Genomic DNA, 14,599 nt, shown 5'->3' with positions numbered 1-14,599 from the left:
TTTGACGGTACCTACCACCAACAGAACCCGAGGTACAATCCCCGGAAAAATCCCGATTTTATGTACGTATTTTTGAAGCATATTAGGTAGCGCATGCTGTCGAATGCGTACCGATACATTCTACAGCTTGTATCTGCAAACAACAAAACATTTTCCATTTTTTTTTTCTTTTTTTCTTTTTCGTTAATTTCGGACTGAAAATCGTTACGTATCGCGTTATTTAGCCCGTTGCTTAAGGCTCCTTGCTTACCTTGTTTAACACTTTAAAATCACGCGCCACTCACCATATAAGAACGAAATGAAACAATTGAGCATTACTTTGCTATAACAACACGTGAATTGTTGGCAGAAGCCTTCTTCTTTTATAAAAATAATAGCAAATGCGTATAAGAGCAAAGAATGTCAACAGCAAAAGAAATAAGCGCATTAAGATGTCATAAACAAAGTAAGCAAGCCCATAATATCAGAACAACAATAAGAAGTTAAATGACGCGATATTTAGTTATTATCAGTCTAAATTTAACGAAAAACAAAAAAAATTTAAAAAGTTTTGTTGTTTGCAGATGACAAGCTGTACAATGTATGATAAATGTAAATCTACCAGCATATTCAGCTAAGAGTATCGTGAGGTATGTGAAAAAAATATATAACCATATTATTTCCACATTTAGTACTCTACTCTAGATCTGATTTCCCCCCCCCCTCTCTCCGTCCCTCCCCCCCCCCTCCCCCAAGAACCACGGACCTTGTCGTTGGTGGGGAGGCTTGAGTGCCTCAGCGATACAGACAGCCGTACCGTAAGAGCAACCACAATGGAGGGGTATCTGTTGAGAGGCAAGACAAACGTGTGGTTCCTGAAGAGGGGCAGCAGCCTTTTCAGTAGTTGTAGGGGCAACAGTCTGGATGACTGATTTGCGCTTGCAACCCAATAAAAACGGCCTTGCTGTGCTGGTACTGCGAACGGCTGAAAGCAAGGGGAAACTACAGCCTAATTTTTCCCGAGGGCATGCAGCTCTATTGTATGGTTAAATGATGATGGCGTCCTCTTGGGTAAAATATTCCGAAGGTAAAATAGTCCCTCATTCGGATCCCCGGGAGGGGACGATTTAGAAGGACGCCGTTATCAAGAGGAAGAGAACTAGCGTTCTATGGATCGGAGCGCGGAATGTCAGATCACTTAATCGGGCTGGTAGATTAGAAAATTTAAAAAGGTAAATGGATAGGTTAAAATGAGATACAGGAGGAATTAGCGAAGTTCTGTGGCAGGAGGAACAGGACTTCTGGTCAGGTGAATGCAGGGTTCTAAATAAAAAATCAAATAGGGGTAATGCGGAAGTAGATTTAATAATGAATAAAAAATAGGAACGTGGATAAACTACTGTGAAGAGCATAGTGAAGGCATTATTGTAGCCAAGATAGACACGAAGCTAACACCAACCACAGTAATTCAAGTTTATTTGCTAACTAGCTCCGCAGATGAGGAGGAGATTGAGGAAATGTATAACGCGATAAAAGAAATTATTCAGAAAGTTAAGTGAGACAAAAACTTCATAGAGATGGGGGACTGGAATTCGATAGTAGGAAAAAGGGAAGAAGGAAAAGTCGTTGGTAAACATGGACTGGGGAAAGGGATGAAAAAGGAAGCCGCCTGATAGAATTTTGCACAGAGCATAGTTTAATCAGCGCTAACACTTGGTTTAAGAATCATGAAAGAAGGTTACATACGTAAAACGGACCTGGAGACACCGGAAGGTTTCAGATTGATCATACTGTATAATGGCTAGACAGAGATTTCTGAACAGCTTTTAAATTGTAAGACATTTCCTGGGGCAGATGTGGACTCTGATCACAATTTATTGGTTATGAACTGCAGATTAAAACTGAAGAAACTACAAAAAGGCAGGATTTTAAGGAGATGGAATGTGGATAAACTGAAAGAACTACACGTCCTAGAGAGTTTCAGAGGGAGCATTAGGGAACGATTGACAAGAACAGGGGAAAGGAATACGATAGAAGAAGAATGGGTACCTTTGAGGAATGAAATAGTGAATGCAGCAGATGATCAAGTAGGTAAAAGGACGAGGGCTAGTGGAAATCCTTGGGTAACACAAGAGATATTAAATTTAATCGATGAAAAGAGAAAATATATAAATGCAATAAATGAAGCAGGCGAAAGGGTATACATGTCTGAAAAATGAGAACGACAGGAAGTGCAAAATGGCTAAGCATTCTAGAGGACAAGCGTGAGGACGTAGAAGCGTATACCACTAGGGGTAAGGTATATGTCACCTACAGAAAATTAAGAGAAAAGGGAACCACCTATATGAATATCTAGTGCTCAGATGAAAAACCAGTCCTAAGCAAGGAAGGAAAAGCAGAAAGGTGGAAGGAGTATCTAGAGGGGAAGTATCTGACAAAGCACTGAAAGTCTTAAGTCGATACATGGCCTCGGGAGTAGACAACATTTCTTTAGAGTTACTGATAGCCTTGGGAGAGCCAGCCCAGACAGAAATCTACCATCTGCTTAGTAAGATGTATGAGACAGGCGAAATACCCTTAAACTTCAAGAAGAATACAATAATTCCAATCCTAATGATACCACGTGTTGACAGGTGTAAAAATTACCGAACTATTAGTTTAATAAGTCACGGCTACAAAATATTGACACGAATTCTTTACACAGGAAGAAAAAACTGGTAGAAGCCGGCCTCGGGGGAGATCAATTTGGATTCCGTAGAAATGGTGGAGCACGCGATGCAATACTGACCTTACGACTTATCTTAGAAGATAGATTCAGGAAAGGCAAACCTACGCTTCTAGCACTTGTAAACTTAGGGATAGCTTTTGACATTACTGACTGGAATGCTAACTCAAATTCTGAGGGTGGGAGGCTTAAAAAACGGGGAGCGAAAGGTTATTTACAATTTGTACAGAAACCAGATGGCAGTAATGAAAGTTGAGGAGCATGAAAGGGTTGGGTTGTTTGGGGGAGGAGATCAAAAAGCGTGCCCTTTCAAAGGAACCATCCCGGCATTTGCCTGAAGCGATTTAGGAAAACATAAGTCAGGATATCCGGACGCAGGATTGAGCCGTCGTCCTTCCGAATGCGAGTCCAGCATGAAAGGGAAGCAGTGTTTGAGAAGAAAGTGGAACAGGGCTGTAGCCTATCCCCAATGTTACAGGTACATGTAGACAGATGCACAATGTGTACAGTGGTGCCGGCCGCAGTGGCCGAGCGGTTCTAGGCTCTTCAGTCTGGAACCGCGCGACCGCTACGGTCACAGGTTCCAATCCTGCCTCGGGCATGGATGTGTGTGATGTCCTTAGGTTAGTTATGTTTAAGTAGTTCTAAGTTCTAGGGGAATTATGACCTCAAATGTTAAGTCCCATAGTGCTCAGAGCCATTTGAATCGTATGCAGTGGTGACAGGTAGATGAGACTCTAGGTTGGCTTACGGGTCTGCCCTTTATCACTTCTTCGTGTTTATGCTACGTACATGCAGAAGAGTCAGGCACTAGTTTATAATTTTAGTAAGTGTGAGACAGAGATGACGCTTACTAGAGTCTCCATTCAGTTACCAGAACAAGTGGCCACCCCAGGCTGTAACTTTGTTAAGATACGGGTACACACAGTAATATATGGTACTACAGAGCACTAGCTATGGAAGTTCTATTGTTTTAATCGAAACCTTAGGTTGAAGTACTCGCCACAATGAAAGGACAAACAAACAGAGGTACATGTAGACAGATGCGCGATGGAACCCAATAACGCTAGTCTAGAGGTATATGCAGTCCAGCTTTGCAAGTTTTAAAACTTTTAAGCTTCTAAGTCACTTAAATCGAAAGATACCGCCGTTTATGTTAGGTACTAGCTGTGATAGACGGTTTCGCCCAGGGATACCTTTATACCTATAAAAATCATTCGGTCTACTGTTCTTTTGAATAAGTGAATGACCGTATTCGTGTAAGATCCTCTGTACATCTCAGACTACTCCTCGTTTCAATTCACTGATATTTGTGCATCGTTGGTCAATTTTTGGTTCTTCATTTCCGATTAAATATACTTGCAGAAATTTATGGTCTTCGTTGAGTAGAGATAGTACTGATCCCGTAGTGTGATAGATTTTTCCTTGGATGGAAAAGAAACATAATCAATTTCATCTCTGTTAGTGTTGATCGAAATGACACCGAAAACACTCATCTGGAGGCAGGCGTTGTACGCTTTTATATCTTGAAAAAAAGTGTTTTGATTCTGATGTTTCCCCGGTCACGGAATGTTAAAATTCCTGCAGAGCTGCTTCCAGTTATGATAATCGAATTTTTCCATTCATCAACAGAATCCTGGGGTTTCTCTATTGAAATTATTTGCAAATGTTATCCATTTCTCCGATTACGAAATGTTTGTGCTTGTTACTTTCTTTCGTCGGGTCGTAGTAGAATGCTTCATTTGTTAGGTTGTGCCGTTTACTTATCCTCGCCCGAGCTTCCCAGAGGGTGATATTTTCATGGCTGGCTTGAGTTCGCAGTCCTTCATTATAGGATTGTATTGCAACTCTTCATTCTTCAGTCCGTCCATTGCGTTGTCCTCCAGTTTATCTGCTTCTCACGGTGCTCATTCTCGTTCGTTGGGAACTTAAACGTGCTTCGCTCTCTTCTTCTGTTTCGATTCTTCGCTGTTCTTTTTCTTTTCGCCGTTTTGCTTCAGAACTGGCAAGATCTCCTCTTTCGTGTTTGAGGATTGTCTAAAATATAAATCAAATCAACTTTTTACTAACGAATACACTAAGTACACTTTATACACTTTTCACACGCTATTTTAGATTTATACTCAGTCAATGTATCACTTTGACTACTCACACTTCATTGTTTGTTTTTATTCATTTGCTGCACTACTTCTCGTTTCCTCCCTTCGTCACTGATAAGAAACTGACGTTCGAACTCAGGAATGGTGTTGCCTCGTATACGCCTTGATGGGCAGCCCCACCAGTGGAGAAATCCAGAACATACCTGAAAGGCTTCGAATGATCCACAGTGTTCCAGAAAATTTCAGAACGTTCGAGAGTATTCTGGAATGTTCCACAATGATCTGGGATGTTTCCGAACATTCTGGAATCTTCTCAGATGTTCGAGACTATTCTCGAACATTCCAGAACGTCCCTGATCAATGTGGAACACTCTGGAATGTTGTGGAATGTTCTCGAATTTTCTGGAATGTTCTCGAAATTTGAAGACGGTGAAACTTTGCAGCCATTATATTTTCAAAAGCACGCCCTTCAGGTAGAAACGGAACCTGGTTCATGGATGGGGGATAACGTGCTACCACACCATACAACTCTCTTGATCGTACCTGGACTCGTTTGGGTGTTTTAGCGGCACGCACATTGTACACTTCCTTCTATAATATATATTGATTTTATACTCGAAAACTCACTCATTAAAACCTATATTGTGCGTCCCGTTGGCACAGAATCGTGAAATTTGGCAAGAAGCAAGATTTCATAGTACAAATGAGGGAAAAAATCTGAAAACAGTTAATTTGTAATTATATAACACGAAAATAAATTCTCTTTTTAATTTTTTGTCCGTCTGCCTGTTTGTCCCCCTGTTAAACATTTTTCTCTGGAAAAGTTTGACGTATCAAGTTCAAATTTATTTGGCGTATCAAGTTCAAATTTATGTCACGTACCAAGGTCTATGGTCCCTTGGAGGCATAAAAATTGTAAGGCTCTAGGTTAATGCAATAAAAAGATACGACAATTTATGTCACATACTTTGATAGTCGAAAACTCCCTCACCAACCTATAAGGCACTTTCCGTTGATCTAGAATCACGAAATTTGGCAAGCAGCAAAGTTTCACACCACAAGTAAAGCAAAGAATCTGAAACTTGTTCAATTGTAATCATATCACATAAAAAATAACTTTAGCCATTTGAACATACATTTCATTCATCATCCGTCAAAAGCAGAACAGACGGATACTACAGCATGCAGATACAAACTGTAAGCTGTAGTAATGTTTTAGTAAGTAAATAAAAGTGTTTTGTTGAATCTTCTTCTACATCTTAACATATATACTAAAGTCCGCTGCTCGCTTCTTTTTTGTATTCGGGGTAGTCTGAGGAACTACTGTAGAGATTTTGATATCGGCTTGGAGTTCCCGGAATCAATATCTTGCCAGTAGCGATGTCGATAACAGGTAAAAATCGTTGAGATTCTCGACTCCCAGTATGGATAAAACAAATACATACATATATAATTATGTTTGTACGGAATCCTCAGAGCGAGAATACTAGCATTTGGCCATTTTTTATTTCCTCTGCGTGTAGTAGTTTTCTTGCAAACAAATTTATTTTTATTTCCTCAGCATGTAGCAGTTTTCTTTCAAACAAATCACATAATTTATGCTGATGTTTTTTGTACGACCGTAACCGCACCCCTAAGTGGACTATGTCTTTCAATGTAAACTAACTGTTTTTCCTCCACGCTTCCACACTTTCAACACTTCACCTGCTGCCCAGGCGAAAATAACCATTAATGACTCGTTCCTACCACGTGTACTTGGACGTATTAACCAACCTGAAAACATACTATTACTAATAACTATATGAAGTAAATAGCTCATATAATGTTATCCAGTAAGCTGTACTCAATCACCAACAAAAAATATTTGCTCTTATACCCCTAACACCCTGTATACTATGCATGAAATGCATACTTAATGAGAGCAGTCAGAAATGCGTCCTCCTCGTATGAATACCAATACAAGAAAGAATGAAGACAGAAGATTAAAAACTCGGACTTCGCGAGAGAAAACTGATACACGAAATGAAATCAGCAATGTGGTACAAAAACGTCTATCATCTTCTGTGCTGCGAAGAATAACCACAGCATTAATATTACCACTGCATTAATATTAAAAAATAGTAAACTGCGCCTTCGATATTACAGCCCTCTAGAAATGGTTAATACCGGAGGCGAGGTGATAAAAACGTAACTTCTGAAATTATATACAGAATGTCTGAAGATAAATTTACATAGCTGTAACAATGGTGTAGTTCAAAATTGTTAAGGCTTTCGTGGCCACTTGTTGACAAACTGCCTGTTGGCTTCTGTCTCGGTTTCAGTTCACCACCGGCAATGGAGGTTGAAGCTTTGACAATGCCAGCCACTCGTGCTCTCGAAACGTCAGAAAAATCATTAGATGAACGTCGGCCGAATAACCCGAGACAGAAGCCAATAGGCAGTTTGTCAATGGTGTAGTTGTTTCATTTCACAAAAACGAGACAGTCAACACTCAGCTTATAATCATAATTGTCTCCTGTCAGTAAATATTTCCTAAAATTTGCACCATGTCACAAAAATGGTATTTTAATGGAGCAACGGAAGGAATGAATACAACGTAACGACAATTTGAAAATCGCGAACGTATGAGGGGCAGTCAAATGAAAACCAGACACCTGCCACATCAGGACTACGGAATAGTTACATTCAAAATTATTCACCACACACTTTAACACATTTATCCCACATGGGAACACGATGCTCCATTCCCGTTTGGTAGAAAGTGGTTGGTCGCCGTGACGAATTCACAACTCTACTGTCTACTGCGTTTACTCGTGCAACTGAAACCACGAACATTTTTATTCAGGTGGCCAAAGATGTGAAAATCTGTGCTTACGGAGGGTGTTGCAGTGTTTCCTAGCCAAATCGCTGAAGATTAGCCTTTGTCCGATTGGCAGCGTTGGAATTGGCGTTATCGTGCAACAGGATGATTCCGCCTGACAGCATTCCGACCGTCCGAGGGCAAACGGCAAAGCCAACAATGGAAACATCCGACATCTTACGCGCCAAAGAAATCTAAGGCTGTTCGGAATTATCATGTTGCACGACAACGTCTGCCCCCCCCCACTTGGTCAATCGGACGAAGGGTAAGCTACAGCGATTTGTTTGGGAAACACTCCGACGTCCTCCGTAAAGCCCTGATCTTTCATCGTGTAAAGTTCACGTCTTTGGTTGACCTGCAGAAAGATATGCATGGACGTTGCTTTCAGTCGGACGAGAAAGTGCAGGAGTGGATGCGGTTGTGGATGTGTCAGCGTTCTGCGAAACAGGAATTGGTCGTCACGTCTCCCAGTTGGATAAACTTCTTACCGCGTGTGGTGATTACTTTTGAACTGATCATTCCATGGTCCCGTTATGGCCGATGCTCGGTTTTCGCTTGATTGTATCTTACTTTGCATAAAAAAGAAAGGCAGGAAGAAAGGTGTTTGGTGTAGTGTCGACGACGAGATCATTAAAGACGGAGCATAAGATAGTCAGAAACTATCCCGACAGCTTAGGAAAACCTTCTAGATTGCCGAACGGGGATTTCAACACTGGCCCTTCCAAATGCGTGTCTAGTATGCTAATTACTGTACCATGACCCTCAGCTATAGAACTTAGTAATGAGTATAGTTAAACACTTTGCAGGAGATTCATAGCCATGAAAAAAGGAAAAAAGCAGCTGATTCAAACTTCTAAGGTGCATGGATAATAAGTAGCTGTAGTTTTTGTGATGTTTGCCACAAGTATCTCTATACATGAAGAAGATATAATAAGGGGACCTATGATGGTATCACAAACTTGACAGACGGCATCTGCCAAGTTAGTTGCCTCGAAAATTTGTCCCGAGTGGAAGTGTTTTAATCAAAAATGCTATCTTGCGTCATTTACAGGTGTATTACTCATTCTGAACTGTAACGTAATCGCATTTCATTCCTAAGTGGACTCGTTCAAGCGATATTTTCTTTTAAACAGGATGTAATGTGTGCAAGTGCAGATATTTCCACTGGTAGCTGAGGACGGTGTACTGAACAACATTACATCATCATTCACGTTATTCGCGGATTAATAATTATGGCTATTCCTAGTAGTGTCTTTTTAGGTTGGGTAGTACCTCCAAGTATATCTGGCAAGAACAAGTGATTAACTGTTATTTTCCCCTGGGCAGTAGATCAGGCGTTATACTATGAGACTTGGACGCAGAATGGTAAGTCTATACTGACAGGCGTAGTCCACTTAGAGAACACGCTAAGTACCATCATCCGATTTCGCAGGAATTTCGCTTAGTGGAAGAGCGCCTTGGCTTATCCGTAGGTACTCGATCGTTTCTGAAAAAGTGGCGGTCAAAGTTCTCGAGGAATTTTCGACATAATTTATGTGTCTTTTGGCTCTCTACATCCTCAGACGAAACTCTCCCCAGTGGGTAGCGGTCATCTACTTAATTTTGTGCCCCTTGTTTAAAACCTGATTACTCATTTTATTTATTTTATTGTATTTAATATTATTATTATTATTACCATCCACACCCCCCCCCCCCCATGAACCATGTACCTTGCCGTCCATGAACCATGTACCTTGCCGTTCGTGGAGAGGCCTGCGTGCCTCACCGCAGGTGCAACTACAACGGAGGGGTATCTGTTGAGAGGCCAGAATAAGATGGTTCCTGAAGAGGGGCAGCAGCCTTTTCAGTTGTTGCAGGGGCAACAGTCTGGATGATTGACTGATCTAGCCTTGTAACACTAACCAAAACGACTTTGCTGTGCTGGTGCTGCGAACGGCTGAAAGCAAGGAGAAACTACAGCCGTATTTTTTCCCGAGGGCATGCAGCTTTGCTGTATGGTTAAATGATGATGGCGTCCTCTTGGGTAAAATATTCCGGAGGTAAAATAGACCTCCATTCGGATCCCCGGGAGGGGACTACTCAGGAGGACGTTGTTATCAGGAGAAAGAAAACTAGTGTTCTACGGACCGAAGCATAGAATGTCAGATCCCTTAATTGGGCAGGTAGGTTAGAAAAATTAGAAAGGGAAATGGATAGGTTTAAGTTAGATATAGTGGAAACTAGTGAAGTTCGGGGCAGGAGGAACAATACTTCTGGTCAGTTGAATACAGGGTTACAAATACAAAATCAAATATTGGTAAGGCAGGAGTAGGTTTAATAATGAATAGGAAAATAGGAATGCGGATAAGCTACTACAAACAGCATAGCGAATGCATTATTGTGGCCAAGATAGATACGAAGCCCACGACTAACACAATAGTACAAGCTTATATGCCATCACGAAGAGATTGATGAAATGTATGATGAGATAAAAGAAATTATTCAGATAGTGAAGGGAGGCGAAAATGTAATAGTCATGGGTGACTGGAATTCGATAGTAGGAAAATGGAGAGAAGGAAACGTAGTGGGTGAATATGGAATGGGGGTAAAGAATGAAAGAGGAAGCCACCTGGTAGAATTTTGGACAGAGCATAACTTAATCATAGCTAACACTTGGTTAAAGAATCATAAAAGAAGGATGTATACAAGGAATAAGCCAGGAGATACTGGGAGATTTCAGAGAGAATATATAATGGTAAGACAGAGATTCAGGAACCAGGTTTTAAATTGTAAGACTTTTCCAGGGGCAGATGTGGACTCTGACCACAATCTGTTGGTTATGAACTGTAGCTTAAAACTGAAGAAACTGCAAAAAGGTGGAAATTTGAGGAGATGGGACCTGGATAAAGTGAAAGAACCAGAGGTTGTAGAGAGCTTCAGGGAGAGAATTAGGGAACGATTGACAAGAATGGGGGAAAGAAATACAACAGTAGAAGAATGGGTACTTTGAGAGATGTAATAGTGAAGGTAGCAGAGGATCAAGTAGGTAAAAAGACGAGGGCTAATAGAAATCCTTGGGTAACAGAATAGATATTGAATTTAATTAATGAACGGAGAAAATGTAAAAATGCAGTAAATGAAGCAGGCGAAAAGGAATACAAACGTCTCCAAAATGATATCGACAGGAAGTGCAAAATGGCTAAGCAGAGATGGCTAGAGGACAAATGTAAGGATGTAGAGACGCATATCACTGGGGGTAAGATAGATACTGCCTACAGGAAAATTAAAGAGACCTCTGGAGAAAAGAGAACCACTTGCATGAATATCAAGAGCTTAGATGGACACCCAGTTCTCAGCAAAGAAGGGAAAGCAGAAAGGTGAAAGGAGTATACAGAGGATCTTCTTGAGGACAATATTATAGAAATGAAAGAGAATGTAGATCAAGATGAAATAGGAGATATGACACTGCGTGAAGAGTTTGACAGAACATTGAAAGACCTAAGTCGAAACAAGGCCCCAGGAGGAGACACCATTCCATTAGAACTACTGACAGCCTTGGGAGAGCCAGGCCTAACAAAACTCTACCATCTAGTGAGGAAGATGTAGGAGACAGGCGAAATACCCTCAGACTTAAAGAAGAATATAATAATTCCATTCCCAAAGCAAGCAGGTTTAATAAGCCACGGCTGCAAAATACTAACACCAATTCTTTACAGACGAATGGAAAAACTGGTAGAAGCTGACCTCGGGGAAGATCAGTTTGGATTCCGTAGAAATGTTGGAACACGTGAGGCAATACTGACCCTACGACTTACCTTAGAAAATAGATTAAGGAAAGGCAAACCTACGTTTCTAGCATTTGTAGACTTAGAGAAAGCTTTTGACAATGTTGACTGGAATACTCCCCTTCAAATTCTGAAGGTGACAGGGGTAAAACACAGGGAGCGACAGAGTATTTACAATTTGCACAGAAACCAGGTGGCAGTTATAAGAGTCGATGAGCATGAAAGGGAAGCAGTGTTTTGGAAGGGAGTGAGACAGGGTTGTAGCCTCTTCCCGATGTTGTTCAATCTGTATATTGAGCAAGCAGTAAAGGAAACAAAAGAAAAATTCGGAGTAGGTATTAAAACCCATGGAGAAGAAATAAAAACTTTGAGGTGCGCCAATGACATTGTAATTCTGTCAGAGACAGAGCAGGAAGAGCAGTTGAACGGAATGGACAGTATCTTGAATGGAGGATATTAGATGAACATCATCAAAAGCAAAAGCAATAGAATGTAATCGAATTAAGTCGGGTGATGCTGAGGGAATTAGATTAGGAAATGAGACACTTCAAGTAATAAAGGAGTTTTGCTATTTGGGGAGCAAAATAACTGATGGTGGTCGAAGAAGAGAGGATATAAAATGTAGACTGGCAGTGGAAAGGAAAGTGTTTCTGAAGAAGAGAAATTTGTTAACATCGAGTATAGATTTAAGTGTCAGGATGTCGTTTCTGAAAGTATATGCATGGAGTGTAGCCATGTATGGAAGTGAAACGTGGACGATAAATAGTTTGGACAAGAAGAGAATAGAATCTTTCGAAATGTGGTGCTACGGAAGAATTCTGAAGATTAGATGGGTAGACCACATAACTAATGGGGAAGTATTGAATAGAATTGGGGAGAAGAGGAGAATGTGGCACAACTTGACAAGAAGAAGGGATCGGCTGGTAGGGTATATTCTGAGGCATCAAGAGATCACCAATTTAGTACTGGAGGGCAGCGTGGAGGGTAAAAATCGTAGAGGGAGACCAAGAGATGAATACACTAAACAGATTCAGAAGGATTTTGGTTGATGTAGGTACTGGGAGATGAAGAAGCTTGCTCAGGATAGAGTAGCATGGAGAGCTGCATCAAACCAGTCTCTGGACTGAAGACCGCAACATTATTATTATTTCTTTACTTTCTCAGGCGTTAAGTCTGGTTAAAAATGGAAAGTGACGCGGACCTTGATCAAGCGTCACTTCCTTTTAACTGTACGGTATATGTTATATTGCATTTAGGAACTTTCGGGTAATTGAACATGTATCAATAATTACGGATTTCTGTAATTGTATATATAAGTTTGGATGTAGCTGTATTGCATTGATGTACTGGTGGATATTGTGTGGTATGACTCCTGTAGTTGATAGTATAATTGGTATAATGTCAACTTTATCCTGATGCCACATGTCCTTGACTTCCTCAGCCAGTTGGATGTATTTTTCAATTTTTTCTCCGGTTTTCTTTTGTATATTTGTTGTATTGGGTATGGATATTTCGATTAGTTGTGTTAATTTCTTCTTTTTATTGGTGAGTATGATGTCAGGTTTGTTATGTGGTGTTGTTTTATCTGTTATAATGGTTCTGTTCCAGTATAATTTGTATTCATCATTCTCCAGTACATTTTGTGGTTCATACTTGTATGTGGGAACGTGTTGTTTTATAAGTTTATGTTGTAAGGCAAGTTGTTGATGTATTATTTTTGCTACATTGTCATGTCTTCTGGGGTATTCTGTATTTGCTAGTATTGTACATCCACTTGTGATGTGATCTACCGTTTCTATTTGTTGTTTGCAAAGTCTGCATTTATCTGTTGTGGTATTGGGATCTTTAATAATATGCTTGCTGTAATATCTGGTGTTTATTGTTTGATCCTGTATTGCAATCATGAATCCTTCCGTCTCACTGTATATATTGCCTTTTCTTAGCCATGTGTTGGATGCGTCTTGATCGATGTGTGGTTGTGTTAGATGATACGGGTGCTTGCCATGAAGTGTTTTCTTTTTCCAATTTACTTTCTTCGTATCTGTTGATGTTATGTGGTCTAAAGGGTTGTAGAGGTGGTTATGAAATTGTAGTGGTGTAGCCGATGTAGTTATATGAGTGATTGCTTTGTGTATTTTGCTAGTTTCTGCTCGTTCTATAAAGAATTTTCTTAAATTGTCTACCTGTCCATAATGTAGGTTTTTTATATCGATAAATCCCCTTCCTCCTTCCTTTCTGCTTAATGTGAATCTTTCTGTTGCTGAATGTATGTGATGTATTCTATATTTATGGCATTGTGATCGTGTAAGTGTATTGAGTGCTTCTAGGTCTGTGTTACTCCATTTCACTACTCCAAATGAGTAGGTCAATATTGGTATGGCATAAGTATTTATAGCTTTGATCTTGTTTCTTGCTGTCAATTCTGTTTTCAGTATTTTTGTTAGTCTTTGTCTATATTTTTCTTTTAGTTCTTCTTTAATATTTGTATTATCTATTCCTATTTTTTGTCTGTATCCTAGATATTTATAGGCATCTGTTTTTTCCATCGCTTCTATGGAGTCACTGTGGTTATTCAATATGTAATCTTCTTGTTTAGTGTGTTTTCCCTTGACTATGCTGTTTTTCTTACATTTGTCTGTTCCAAAAGCCATATTTATATCATTGCTGAATACTTCTGTTATCTTTAGTAATTGGTTGAGTTGTTGATTGGTTGCTGCCAGTAGTTTTAGATCATCCATGTATAGCAAATGTGTGATTTTGTGTGGGTATGTTCCAGTAATATTATATCCATAATTTGTATTATTTAGCATGTTGGATAGTGGGTTCAGAGCAAGACAGAACCAGAAAGGACTTAATGAGTCTCCTTGGTATATTCCACGCTTAATCTGTATTGGCTGCGATGTGATATTATTAGAGTTAGTTTGGATATTAAGTGTGGTTTTCCAGTTTTTCATAACTATGTTTAGGAACTGTATCAATTTAGGATCTACTTTGTATATTTCCAATATCTGTAGTAACCATGAGTGGGGTACACTATCAAAAGCTTTTTGGTAATCAATGTATGCGTAGTGTAGAGACCTTTGTTTAGTTTTAGCTTGATATGTCACCTCTGCATCTATTATCAGTTGCTCTTTACATCCTCGTGCTCCTTTGCAGCAGCCTTTTTGTTCTT

This window comes from Schistocerca nitens, chromosome 5, assembly GCF_023898315.1.
Source record: "Schistocerca nitens isolate TAMUIC-IGC-003100 chromosome 5, iqSchNite1.1, whole genome shotgun sequence".
NCBI classification, from domain to species: domain Eukaryota; kingdom Metazoa; phylum Arthropoda; class Insecta; order Orthoptera; family Acrididae; genus Schistocerca; species Schistocerca nitens.
This window is presented reverse-complemented; position numbering follows the sequence as displayed.